The sequence below is a fragment of the Pinus tabuliformis genome, chromosome 3_2, assembly GCF_031772625.1.
Source record: "Pinus tabuliformis cultivar Carrire ecotype Pingquan chromosome 3_2, CPIR1, whole genome shotgun sequence".
Classification (NCBI taxonomy): domain Eukaryota; kingdom Viridiplantae; phylum Streptophyta; class Pinopsida; order Pinales; family Pinaceae; genus Pinus; species Pinus tabuliformis.
In genome coordinates, this window is record NC_142302.1 from 519,953,447 (window position 1) to 519,965,873 (window position 12,427).

The 12,427-nt window shown below is 41.9% G+C and overlaps 1 pseudogene; it reads left to right on the plus strand.

The window, feature by feature from the left end:
- LOC149181604 (C2 and GRAM domain-containing protein At1g03370-like) overlaps positions 1 to 1,913 on the plus strand; it is a 76,854-nt pseudogene extending 74,941 nt beyond the window's left edge.
- Positions 1,914 to 12,427: the final 10,514 nt, after the last annotated feature.

Genomic DNA, 12,427 nt, shown 5'->3' on the forward strand with positions numbered 1-12,427 from the left:
CCAGATATGTTAATGCAGAAAGCCTTAGCGCAAGGGAATCAATGGAACCAATGGAACACCGACAAGAATTTCCAACAATTCACTATCCTCCTTTGGATCTGGAGAATTAGAAGAAGCATTATCTATACAAGAAGATAAAATAAATATCCCATCCCCCGCAGGAAGACTCTTTGCAATGTTCACAAAAAAAATACAGAAATTAACAACAAATTTACAGAAACTACCGATAAAAATACCGAAACAACTAACCAGATTGAAAGGGCTGAGTCAAAATCGTTAGAAAATTACCATGATTGTGAAGATAATTCAAAGGAAGAGCAGTCAGATGGGTTTTTTGAAGAAGGATTTGATAGCATAGATTCAGGCAAATAGGAAATTCCTAGCCCTCTACCAGGAGGAATTATTTTAGACTAAATCTATGCTACTAGTCCTCGAAATCTAAATTCCATTCTCTTTGGGCCCAACAATGATTTCAAGCATGAGCTAGCACAACTAGAGGGGACAAATAACCTTGTTGAAGGACCTTGGAGAAAAGTAGTGGGGAACCCATGAAAAGAGTGGTCACATACACCAAAGCTACAACTAAACTAGTGAAGTTCATCAAAGCTACAAAAGGACAAACTTATCTCATAGCAGATGGGAAGGTTTTTGTAGTATTAGCAAGTATAAGTACACCAAATTTTCCATATGGAAGTTCATTTAGGTGTGAATTTCTTTTCTGCATCACACCAAGGCTAGAAGTACCAACCAAAGAGGAATCCTCCCATCTTTCTATTTCCTAGAGAATGAATTTTATTCAAAGTACAATGATGAAAATCATGATTGAAGGTGGGATGAGACAAGGACTGAAGGACAACTACCAACAGTTTTCCAAGTTTCTTTCTCAGTATGTTACACCACTGGATGTTTCATCCTTGGCCTCTGAGCAAGAACAACCAAGATTAGATTTGCAGATGGATCCCCAATTGGAATGGAAGCTTATTGTTAGTTACGTTGGGGTTTTTACCTTGGTATCTACATTATTTTCTTTGGCATATCTCCTTTTTCACATCTTCCTAACCAATCCCAGTGTGATACAAGGCTTGGAATTTGGTGGGCTAGATTTACGTGATTCTTTGGGAGAAGTTATTACATGTGGGTTACTTGTTCTCCAAGTGGAGCGTATTTTCAAGATGATTTCACATTTCATGCATGCACGGTTCCAAAAGGGTAAGACAATATGTCATTCGTGATCTAAGTCGTTTCAGTTCCTAGACCTCTTATTTAGATAAAAGTAAGATTGGCAATTGTTAAAAAACATTTTGGTTTCTCAAACTTATTCATGGCTTGATTACAGTTGGTGATCATGGAATTAAAGCATAGGGAGATGGATGGCTACTGATAGTCACCCTAATTGAAGGAAATAATTTCTCTGTTGTAGATGCTACTGGTTATTTAGATCCATATGTGGTATTTACTTGTAATGGGAAACCCCGAACAAGTTCAATCAAACTACAGACACTTGATCCTCAATGGAATGGTAAAATTTCATAAAGCTATCCATATACTTTTTGCTTGAGATTCTATGCTTTTCCATGCTTCTATTCATGATTTTCTATTCTAACTTTCATTCTCCAAATAATTTTGTAGAAATATTCGGATATGATGTGACATAAGAGCCTCCTTCTATGATGGATGTAGAAGTCTTTTACTTTGAAGGGCCTTTTGCTGAGGCTACATCTCTAGGGTATGCTGAGATCAATTTTCTGAAATTTACTTCATAGGAACTGGCTGATTTGTGGATCCCACTTCAGGGAAGACTGGAAAAAGCTTGCTAATCGAAGCTGCACCTTAGGATATTTCTGACAAATACAAAGGGTCCTGATGTTGTTACTCAGTACATAACAAAGATGGAAAAGGAAGTTGGAAAATAGGTATTCATCTTTCGATATTAAATCTCTTGGAATACGTATAGTTCAATGGATTGCCCTATTTTTTCTTGACATCATGAGAATGAGAAATAATTCTATGTAGAATTCTGTATCAAGTGTTTAAAAGAAATAAGAAGTCATCAGGATTTGAGTAAAGCATGCTTAAGCTTGTTAGGACCCTACCCAAAGTCCTCAAGTATTTTCCAAGCAACAAGGCTCAAGATGCTAGAGCCTATATCATGAGTTTGCAATTTTGGTTTGGTGGATCCCTAGAGAATATTGAAAACTTCTTTAAGATGATTTTTGGGTTGTATGTTCCTTCTCTCAATAAAACACAATTGGAGTTTGTTGATCTAGTTGTCTATTTGGACACAAGAATATGGCACCCTCTGGCTCCTTTCATGTATGATGATGTTAAAGAGTATTTGAATTGGTATGACACTAGAAAGGATGCAAATGGGAAGCTCAAAAATCTAAATGCACCAGTCATTGCTATCACCTTGCAATGAAGCCACATTATTATTGGTGTTGATAGACACTATGTGGCTGTTGTGATGGAATTGGAAGCTAGAAGTGCAAAGGTTGTGCCAATATTTTTAGGTGGATTAGATTTTTCCACCCTTCTGGAGCGTTTCTTGTATGATCCCATAAAAAATAAATATCTTGTAGATTTTTTGGTTTCCTTGACTATGTTTACACTTTTGGGTGGACCTGCTAGATAGGATCATCCTCGTCCTATACAAGCTTTTTCCAAGCTTGATGTTCCCTACATTGTGGCCTTGCCACTAGTGTTCTAGACTACAAAGGAATGGCTTATCAACACTTTGGGATTGCATCCAATTCAGGTTGCATGTAAAGTTTCTCTTCCTGAGCTTGATGGTGGTTTGGAGCTGATTGTTTTCTTAGGTTGTGATGCAAGAATGGGTAGGTTTCATTGTTTTTCTGAACATTGTTTCAGCAAGTTCATCAATTAAATAAACTATTAACAATATAATCTATCTAAAATTGTGAAACTTGTTGTGAAACTCAAATTATCATTACATCGATGTTAGAATACGAAAATAGCGGTCATGGTACCATACACACATGTAGGATCAAAGTTTCTCTTGAGCCATTGCAAGGTTCTTTTGAAGTGGCCGTAAAAATTTGTTTCTAACTTATTTATATTGATAAGTAGGCAAGTACAATGCAATTCATAAGTTTTTTGAACAACTTTGTACAAGGGATATCAAGTGGGCTCAGCTAAAGCAAATAACAAGGGTGATTATGTCAAAATGTCATTTCAATTTGTTTTTCATGTTACAACCTAATTGAGATAATTGAAGTTAGGTATAATGACAATTTTCACTATTGAAATATATTATTACCTGCATGTTTACAAGAGGACAAGAAAATAGTTGTGTATGTATTTAGCTTCCCACGTGACAAATCCAACGTTGGCACTATAACCTAACTCAAGGTATTCTCTTCAATTTTTAGTGTATTACATTAACTAAAGAAAGATGGATATAATGTAGAAGGTTTTCTAGATACTTCTAAAGCATTGATTGAAGACACAATTCATGGAAAAGAAGTTAAGTTCAATAACCCAAATCTTAATATTTCTTACAAAATGAATGTGAGAGAGTACCAATAGCTCACACCTTATGCTAAGGCTTTGGAAGAAAACTGGGGCAAACCTCCAGGGAACCTTAATTATGATGGGGAGAACCTGCTTGTATATGGAAAACAATTTGGCAATGTTTTCATTGGAGTGCAACCAACTTTCATATATGAAGGCGATCCAATGAGGCTTATTTTTGCAAAATCAGAAAGACCACACCATGGATTTACTGCTTATTACTCATTTTTGGATCAAATATTTAAGGTTGATAATGTATTGCATTTTTTAAGTCATGGATCCCTGGAATTTATGTCTGGCAAGGAAGTGGGTAGAAGTCTGTAAGAAGTGTGGTATAGCATGACAGAAGACTATTCCATATACACCTCAGCAAAATGGAGTTGCATAAAGAATGAACAAGACGTTGATGGAAAGGGAAAGAAGCATGCTCAGTGGTGCCGGGATAGGACAGGAATTTTGTGCAGAGGCGGTGGAGACAACATGTTACCTGGTCAACAGATCACCTTCATCAGCGTTGGAGGATAAGACTCCACAAGAGATATGGATTGTTAAGAAACCCTCTCTTTCACATTTGAGGGTATTTGCATGTGATGCATATGTACATGTTCCAAAGGAGAAAAAAACCAAGCTGGATTGTAAATCTGAAAAGTGCATCTTTATTGGGTATAAGGATGGTTTAAAGGGTTATAAGATTTGGAACCCAACAACAAGGAAGGTTGTGTACAGCCAAGATGTGGTGTTTAGAGTGGTGAAAGATGTTATTAAACATGAAGTCCAACCAAAGGAACCTAAGAAGATAGAGTTTGAGCTAAAGGAGGAAGAATTAAACTCTACAGCAGAGGAGGAATCAGAAGATGAAGAGCCACAAACTCCAAGTGTAAGAAGATCAATTCGAGAAAGAAGGCAGCCAGAAAGGTATAGTCCATCTGCTTTCTGTTCAAATTTTTCTTTATCTATTACTGATGATGATCCCAGTACTGTGAAGGAAGCAGTAGATTCAGAGGACAGAAAACTATGGAAAGAGGCCATGGTTGATGAAATGGCATCTCTGCATAAAAATGAGGCTTGGGATCTGGTGGAGTTGCCGGCTGGAAGGAAACCCATTGGCAACAAATGGGTGTTCAAGAAGAAGACAAATGCAGAAGGAAATGTGGAGAAATACAAAGCTTAAAGCTCAGTTGATAGCAAAAGGTTATTCCCAGGTGCCGGGAATTAATTTTGGTGATATTTTTTCTCCTGTTGCCAAGGTAACTTCTATTAGATTACTTTTATCTGTTGCTGCTACTTTTGATTTTGAGTTAGAACAGATGGATGTGAAGACAACATTTCTTCACAAGGAACTGGAAGAGGAGATCTACATGAAGCAACTTGAAGGCTTTGCGGTGAACGGTAAGAAATAACTGGTATGCAAGTTAAAGAAGTCTCTGTATGGGTTAAAATAGTCACCAAGGATGTGGTATCAGAAAATTGATACATTTATATGGGGACTTGGCTTCACCAGAAGCAAAGCAGATCACTGTGTGTATTTTAAATTAATTAGTGAGTGTGTTATTTATCTTTTTTTGTATGTGGATGATATGTTGTTGGTTGGAAATGACAAAGAAAGTATCCAAGATTTGAAGACCCAATTGTCCTCCAAATTCGACATGAAAGATCTTGGTGCTGCAAACTATATTTTGGTCATGGAAATTAAAAGAGATCGGGCAAAGAGGAAGCTCGAGTTAAACTAGAGGAAGTATATCGAGACAATATTGCAGAGGTTTAATATGTAGGATAGTAAATTGGTGAAGGTTCCTATTCCTATAGGTGTAAATTTATCTGCTGAATAGTGACACAAGAAGAGGAAGAGGATATGTCCCATGTTCCATATGCAAGTGTAGTCGGTAGCTTGATGTATGCAATGGTTTGTACCAGACCATACATTGCACATGTAGTGGGAGTATTGAGCAAGTTTATGTCAAAACTAGGGAAGGAGCAGTGGAAAGCAGTGAAGCGAGTTTTCAGGTATTTGCATGGCACTAGTGATTATGGTTTGTGCTACCAAGGAAGACCAGGATTGGAAAGAGTTTTGGATATCCATGGCTTTGTCGAAGCAGAATGGGATGGAGATCTGGATCAGAGAAGATCTACAAGTGGGTATGTGTTTAACCTATTCATAGGTGCACTCAGTTGGATGATTAAGAAACAATTTGTAGTGGCACTATCAGCTACAGAGGAATAATACATGGGAGTCACTCATGCAAGCAAGGAAGCAGTTTGGTTGTAGAGATTGTGTTCAAGTATGGGGTTAGTACATGGAGCTATAAGGATAGAGTGTGATAGCCAAAGTGAAATATTGGTGGTAAAGAACCCTGCATATCATTCAAAGAAAAAGCACATTGATGTTTAGTATCACCTTGTGAGGGATATGATAGAAGACAAAAAGGTGTTGCTAGTAAAGGTGGACACTTTGAAGAATACTGCAGATGCATTGACAAAATCTGTGAGCTCTGAGAAGTTCTCCTAGTGTAGAGAAACAATGGGTGTTTCAGGGCTATAAAAATGACTAAGCTCTCCTATGGCCCCCTGTGGAAAGAAAACAACAAGTGGGAGAATGTTGGGTTGTGTTATATTCTTTCCACGACTAACCTATGTAGTGAATTGGGGGGTTAGAGGGGGGACGAAGCCCCCCTTCATTGTGTCTATTGTGCAGTGGGGGATCACATGGGGGCGGGTAGCCCCCCTCTATGGGTTCTGCGGTAGCACCTCGAGATTTTTTTTTTTGTACCCTATATTAGGTTGGGCGGACCTACCTATGGTTTTCGGTCCATGTTTTTGGACGCGATGGTTTTCAGTCCATGGTATTGGATGCTTTGGCATGTATAAATATGTATGGTAACATTGAGAGGAATATAATGAAAAATCAAGCTAGTAGTCTTGGTTTTCGGATCTAGAGGAAAATCTCTATGTATATGTGTTTTATGTGTTATGCTCTCACATTGTTTATTTTCTGTGTTTTGGAATTCATATGCAGGTAATTTCTGTACGGGGTTAAAACCTACACATCAAGGAAATTTTGAGGACTAGTGCAAATGTAGAAGGATGATTCACCTACGGTTTGGAAGCCCCCAGCTTCGAATGAGAGTCAGGCAGCAAGGATGGAGCAACTTGCATGCCCACCTGTGTAGATGGGTACAGACATGTGCTGCACAGCCCACCCAAGCACAACCCAAACGAAGGATTGAAAATTAGAAAAACATGCAGCAACAAGAAAGGCAACGCGCATCACAAATGTTCCATGTAGAAACATTCAAGAAGGTATCCGGAGTCTCGAACAGGGTTCACTAGGCGAGACGAACTGATTGGGACCTGTACGTACCAGCTGTTCGATGGGACTATAGGGCCATGTGCAAAAACCTGAGCATGGAGATGATTCTGAAGCTAAAGAATAGAGTTGAGACCATAATTTTGGAAGAAAGGAATCCTCATGCAATAGCTCTCATAGGTGGGACATCATGCGAGGACCGAGATGAAGGAGTTATCCAGATGTAGGAAACCATTCGGCGAGGGAACCTTAAACTTCACGAACTCGAAGAAGATCAGGTACGACTGAGGAAGAAAAGCATGTTAATCGGCGCAGAAATCAACAAACCAGAAAAACAAATCACGCAAGCATGTCATTTCAATAAACTAAGAATGACAGGACAAGATATGGGCAGCCATACTACTACATTAGAAGATTGCCACTGAGAATTTGTGGCTCTGCTACCATGGTTATGATCGCACCTTACCAGACAAAGTAACCATGAGAGCACATCACATAAGGAAGAACGCACGACATTGACTATCATGAGGGTAATTGAGGAGTGCCCATGGACTAGGCTGGAAGGTGAGTTGAAGCCTCGCATAGGTGGTGTGACCACCTAACTATCCATAGGGAGCACAATCTCAGCACTCCAAGCAGTTGAAAGAGAGCGTGGGACTATAAAAGAGTCTGTCTGGGAGTTACGCAATAAGGAGGTTGCGCGTAGGATCTGTATATCACAGGGGTCGTGCCCATGCATAGGGGGCTGCGCTGCCACGCGGGTAGGTTAGGAGGTGAGAATTGGTGTCAATGTTCATGATAAGATGTCTAATTTAAGGCAAAGAGGAGTGGGTGGCAGGAAATTAAGACACGAATTAAGAGCTAGATTTGGTGCAATCTGCCGCCAAGAAGGCATTAATGACTCAGAAGTGGGGGGGATGGTCGAATTCAAATTCAAAAGGTGCTATAAAATCCCCAGGGCTAGCCACAAGGCAACACTTGGTTGTTTGAGAATTAAGCAATTACAGAGTAGTAAGCGCGCGTACTCTTACCACCTTTGACTGTAGACATGATGACTGCTGCCAGAACAAGAGTGTGAGTCGCCAAAGATACCGCGGAGCACCATATGGCCCATGAGGAGATTGGAGAGGTAGCAATTGTGCCAGAAGTTCCAAAATCACCACGAACGCTGCGGCCGGAGAAAGATAAGTAGACTATGGGCCCAGTCCACGTATCCCCAAGGAACCCACGGTTCAGAAAATTGTCAATGGAAGAAAAAGGAAAAGGCATCATCGTTGAATCAAACGAAGATGAAGAAGACTTGCAAGCTCTAATCACTCAAATTGAGGCATAAGATGATGTGGAGGAGGATGCCTCACCAATGCCTTCTGCAACAAAGTTACCTATGTATATCCCCCCATGGAAAGGGAAAGTGAAGATACCGAAAGACCTGGAGGCCACGAAGAGTGTGCTCCAAACCCCGCTCCTCCCCGATGCTATACAGTTTGAAGGTCCACCTTTGGGATGAGTACCTACCATGAAGTTTGAGGATTGGGACCTCATGGATAGTGAGAAGTTCCCACACCTGTCCAGAGAGAGTTTAATGAAGCAGAATTCAGAGGGGCATGAGCTGTAAAAATGGTTGGGCGGTGTGGAGAAGGCTGGGTTACTCCATCTTCGATGGATACCCCACTAACACTGCATGCCCATCACCATTTTCATCATCAGGCAACTACTGTGCCTGGTGCATGATGGGTATCTCTGGCTGGAGGAGCCTATTCCCATCATGACCAACCTAATTCATAGAAATTCTCGACTTCCCTTCAAAGGACACGACCCCACAGCCATAACAGGAAAAAGTAGTGACCCGGCCCTCACAGAAGCTATGCAGGCCAAGTATAAACTAGAGAAGAAAAAGCGAGGGTACGCATTCACAAGAATTAAGGACAAAGGGGTGCGCATAGCCACCCATATACTGGTCGGCAAGTTGATGAGGAAATGTTGTGCCAACTAAGTATCATCGTCTGTGATTGCCCTAGCAGAGCAGTGCGCGGAGGGGGTACAGTTCAACTGGGTGAAATTCCTCTGCGAGGAGTTTCTGATGAATTGCAAAGAGGCCCAGGAGCAGGGTAATACCTTCCACTACATGTGGTTTCTCTTATCCATCTTGTTGGTTGCAGGGGAACTACCGAAGGACAACCAACTTCCTAGTATTGAGCATCATTTGCCCGAAGCCACGAGGTACACCTCACTCTAGGCTACAAAAGACGTGAAGAGGATTCGCGAGACGAACGTGTTCTGGGTGTTCATGGAGGTGAGCATCCGAATGTGGATCAATCGAAGGCCACGCCTGTCTCCCATGGTTTATAACAGCTTTCAAAGCTCAGTAGAGTTCAAGGTGGATATGCATAACCTGTATATCCGGGTGTGCAAGGATCCAATACAGAAATGGGTGAAGCTTCCATTCATTGCAATGGATGATGCGATCTTCACAGTGATGGAGTCATGGCCTCTAGAGTGGCACACCTTGCATGTGGTAGGAATGGAGAAGACTGCAGCCTAGCAAATGAAGGACACAAAGTTGTGCATCGTACAGCTGGCTGAAAAGAGGCACTAGGAATAAGAAACAGCCGCATAGCAGAAGACGGTTGATGCAACAGTAGCGGTGTAGACGGTAGAAACCACAACAACGCCAACAAAAGAGCCCAAGGAGGGCCAAGAGATGTCCACAGGGCAACAGATTGGGGAAGTGGATAGGAGAGAAGAGCACGCGAACCCCAGTTCAGCATCGCCCCAACTCAAGCGATCGCACGTCCCTGAGAAAACAACTCCCAGGAAGAAGGTGAAGGTGACAAAGACGTTTGTTGACTCGATCACACTCACAGAAGGTGATCTATTTAACATTGGTGAAATGGTTCGTGAGGTCACAAAGGACACACTCCAGGAAATGAGGATGGAGAAAAACACTGTGTTGGGGGCACTCAGCGTGCAACTACAAGGCTTACAGGTACAACCCCCCCAAATAGGTACAATGGCTCCATACGTCACAACAGGAACTACAGAGGCCGAACAGGCACTGCACGCCTGTAGGGATAACCCTTTGGTGTTTCCCAAAGGAACCCTAGCAGCAGTAAGCACGGTTGACCGGGCTGCGATGAGCAACATGAAAGGCGTCGGCTTAAACTTGGTAGCCCTGCTACGTGAAGCCCTGTACCAGTTACAGGATGGGGTTATCACAGAGCTCCGCACCACAGAAGGCCATGCGATCTAGGTCTTGAATGAGCAGAGAGTCAACATGGATCAACTCAGCCTCTAGCGAGATGAGCTTGCTGCGTAGGCTCGCGGACTGGAGTAGTGGTAGACGATGCGTGTCGAAGCATCGTAGAGCTAGTTGTGCCAACAGAGCTAGCATCAACAGTGATCCAGATTTAAATAGGAACACAACAAATTACAGAGATAACCATAAACATAGGGATGTAGCAGAAATAATACTTCATTTCATTAATGTGAAATACTGAAATATGCTTACAAACAGAAATGGAAATAAGCCAGTTAGGGCGATGGTAGCTTATCTCTGAGAAGAGATGTGGTGGCTACATGCCTCTAAACTGTGTTACAATGAGGCTTGAAGGCCTATTTATTGTTTAGAAACAATGGAAAACCCTAAACATCCAAAAAACTAACCCTAGAAGATGAAATGCCAAACTGTGGGCCCCATTTGGGTAAATTGGTACATCAACTTCCTGGGGTTGTAACTTTGGCAAATGATCTCTGTTTGACGTGCACAATATCTTGTTAGAAAGATCTATCTAAGAAATACAACTTTGGGAAGAGCAACATTGATCCATTGGTCCATGTTGCTCCTAGTTTTCCCAAAAAAACATCATTTAGGGCCTCAAAATGGCTCTGGAAGTTCAGGACCCAAAAGACTGCTAAAAATAGTAAATTGTGCTACAATTAAGGATATTGGAAAGCGAAGAGAAACAATGGTGGCGGTCCAAGTGGAATTTGTAGGTGGCCACCAATATGCACCTGGATCATTCCTCCCCCGTTAGGAAGCAATGGTCCCCATTGCGTTGAGTTCCTCCATGAGATGAGGAAACTTCTACTGAACCTGGTCCCTAGTGAGCCACTTGCCCTGGTGAATGAGTTGGTCTGCTTTGAAAACTCGATACAATTGGATATTCTGTTGGCGAGTATGCTTGATCTGTGTGTCCATGATCCAATTATTTGCAGCTTGTTCCATGCAATCTAGATTTAATTATGTGGGTGTGAGCTATTTTGCAATGTCAGATGTGTCTAGTAATGGTGGAAAGTATGGCCGAAGGCAGTCCACATTGAACACTGGGTGCAGGCCAAGGAATGGGAGAATGCTAATCTCAAATGCATTGTCTCCCACAACTGTATTAATGGTGTAAGGACCATATCGGAGTGGTCTTAGTTTCCGATAGGCTCCGATAAGGCATTCCTTTTGCAAATGTAGCCAAACTTTGTCACCCACCTGAAACTTGTGTGGCACCCGATGTTGATCATGTTGCTGCTTGCACTTGGCATTTGATTTCTCTAGAATGTCATGGAATTGCTCGCGACTATGTTGGATGTGCTCAATGAAGCTGGTTGCCTTATCTGTTTCAGACTGGACATTAGTCGAATCTGCGTGAGTAGCTGCAAATGGCATGGCGACATCAATGGGACATAGTGGTTGGAATCCCAAGCCCACCTGAAAAGTGCTATGGCCAGTCGAGCTGTGAATAGCTTAATTGTAGCTATGTTAAACATAGGGGAGGCTCTCGTCCCATGTGTGTGGATGCTTTGAGTTGTAGATGCGTAGAATGTGTACAATCATCATGTTGACAACCTCTGTCTAGCCATGAGTTTGAGGATGGAAGGCTGTGGACTTAGTGAGTTCGATGTCTAGCATCGACCAAAGACTGGACCAAAATGTACTGAGGAACCGACTGTCCCAATCTGAGATGATAGACTGTGGGATCCCAAAGTGCACCGACAGTCATTCAAAGAAGAGTTTAGGAGTGACTTCTACTGTGATATTCTTCTTGCAGGCCACCATAATGGCCATCTTCGAGAACCTATCAACGACCACAAAAACATAGTCATTTCAATGCTTAACGGAAGCAAGGCATGACATGTAATCCATGGAGATTGATTCCCAGGGTCGACTAGGGATAGGCAGCGGGGTATAGAGGCCTTGCCTCTTGATGGTCGGTTTGGCAATGGCACAAGCAGTGCATGATCTGATGTACTTCCCGACATCTTGTCGAAGATTCGGCCAATAGAAATATTTTTTCAGTACTGCCACCATTTTCTTGACTCCGAAATTCCTAGCAGCCCGACTATAGTGTGCTTCCCAAATCATCTTGGCACACTCGCTTGAAGGAACACAAAGGTGACCCAGGTGGCATAACAAGGCATCCTGGAGGTGAAAATATAAAACACGCTAACCCTCTAAGAGTGTTTGGTATGTGTGGCTAAATTCTGGGTCGCTTTTGTAGAGAAGTGGCCAATCAAAAGTCTCGTGCCCACAAGAGTTGAGCATGGTGGTTAATGCCATCATCGGTGGTCCACTGAGGAAATTTGCAACATTATTGGTGCTTC